A 2294-nucleotide genomic window follows, 5' to 3' on the forward strand; every position below is an offset into this window, starting at 1 on the left:
CGCACTCTTCTAATTAAGTATTTGTCGTAATATTTTTTTTTTTTTTTTTTACAAAATATTTCACTCTTTAAAATTTTCTTCTATATTCTGGCATATTAGTTTTTAGTTATCCTTTCTCACGCAAGCTAAGTTATTTCATATCCTTTTTACCATCTGCTTTTTTTTTTTGGTTGTCCTTGCGTCCGCTTTGGCACATTTGTCTATTATTTATGACGATTTCGCAACGCTCGCGGTTACTTTTATTTGTGCGCTTTTCCAGCGCTCCTCAAGTTCTCCCTTCTCTACGATGTTAAGCGCTTTCTTTGGCGGTACATTTCTGCTTACCACCGATTCGTCCGTCTGCCTATTTGCCTTTCGTCTTATGGTTGCAAATATTGCTGCTGTTTATTGTTGTTGTTGTCGGTGTTGACGTTTGGTATGGTGTGTACGTTGCCCCATTTCTCAAGATCAAATTTCGTTCATTGCTCATGGCTCGCTGTTGGTGAATGCGCTTCATTCCGAAGTGAATGCACTCATTGGCGGTTCGTTCGAGTTACGTTGGGGTTGTCTGGTGCACTGGAATTTTTTTTTTTTTAGTTTTTGTAGTGTCTTAATTTTTTTTTAATTTTTAAATGTTTTTCATTTATGTACATACAACTTTTTTAATTTTTAATATTTTTTATATGTATGTATATTTCTAAATGTTTCATAAATATTTTTTTATTTACTTAATGTTTTAATGCTTTTTTATAAAAAAAAGAAGATGTTTTAAATTTATTTTGAACTTTTTTAAATTCTATTTTTTTAATTTGTAAATATTTTTTTGTTTGACTTTTTAATTTTCATATATATTTGTATTGCTTTACATATTTTTCAAACTATTATGCTCAAAAATTATTTTATTTCCTTTGTTTACTTTTTTGTTTTTAATTTTATTTATTTTTTATATTTTTTTTAAGTTTATTAAATATTTGTTCTAAGTTTGTTTAAATATACATACAACTTTTTTAATTTGTTATATTTTTTATATGTATGTATATGCATGTATGTATGTATGCATATTACTAAATGTTTCATAAACATTTTTTTATTTACTTAATTTTTTAATGCTTTTTTTATTAAAAAAAAAGTATTTTAATTTTATTAAAAATTATTTTTTTATTCAATTTTTTACACCTTTAAATATTTTTTTTTGGTTTTATTTTTTAATTTTTATATGAATATATGTATATATATTGGTTTACACATTTTTCACATTTTTATGCACACAAATTATTATATTTCTTTTGTTAATATTTTTATTTTTAATATTATTTTTTTGTTTAGATTTTTTTTTAGTTTTTTAAATATTTTTTATTATTTTGTTTTTTTTAAATGATATACTTTTTTAAATAAATTTGTAGCCGTATTAATTTTTGTACATATTTTAATTTTTTTTCTATTACCTTTAATTTTTTATATGTACTTAAGTTTTTTATGCTTTTAATATTATATAAATATATAATAAAAATTTATTTCCTTTTTAAACTTTTTTTTTTTTGAAAGAGCTCTTCCAACTGTTTCTTCCATATCAAGTGCACTCGCATTTCTTAGCTTAGTTTGCGCTATGCACTCTATAGGCACCACTACATTTATTTTGGAAGCCGAGTTTTTCTAACTGGAGTGGATGTTATTACTTTTAGTGAGTATTTAGTTATATATCCACTTTAATCTGAATTTGAAGTTGTTATTTAACAGTTCACTCGACTTTTCTCTATAAAAAATAAAACTGAATAAAGAGTGGCATTATTTTTCGACTAAATTGTATCGATCTTCTTGTTTGGCGCTCGAAACCGCCGAAACGATTTTAACGAAGCGCAATAAAGTACGCCAGTCCATGCTCCTGCACCATATACATACATAAAGCGACTCAAATGACCACATGTTGATTTTCTTTTTTTTATATTCGTAATATTTTTCGAGCAACATTTTTTTCGTTATTTTTCTATAAAAATATCTTCTTAGTTTTACGCAAAAACGTATCAATCACAGTTTCAAACTCTAAACAAAATTCACGAATTTTCGTAAAAATTCCCACTTTTTAATCTGAATCTTCAGAACATTTTTGGTTAAGCAGTTTTATAAAAAATCTTGTTGATTTCAGAGTAAAAAGTTGAATTTTTGATGAAAATTTGTGGATTTTTCCTAAGTTTTGTATAAAGTTCGAAACAGTGATTTATATGGTTTCTGTTAAAGCTTCGACGGTATTTTTATAGAAAATAAAAACAAAAAAATTTAGCTCCAAAAATCGGCAGATTGTAACGTTTTTTTTTTTT

At 25.1% G+C, this 2294-nt stretch overlaps 1 protein-coding gene across 2 annotated transcripts in view; it reads left to right on the forward strand.

Annotated features, from left to right (window-relative positions):
* The window catches only part of LOC118743617 (maternal protein pumilio-like), a 678449-nt gene that overhangs the window by 291672 nt on the left and 384483 nt on the right, over positions 1-2294 (forward strand). The gene's annotated exons all lie outside the window — the stretch shown is intronic.

The sequence above is a fragment of the Rhagoletis pomonella genome, unplaced genomic scaffold (assembly GCF_013731165.1).
Source record: "Rhagoletis pomonella isolate Grant_MI unplaced genomic scaffold, Rhpom_1.0 Rhpom_scaffold_00001, whole genome shotgun sequence".
NCBI lineage: Eukaryota > Metazoa > Arthropoda > Insecta > Diptera > Tephritidae > Rhagoletis > Rhagoletis pomonella.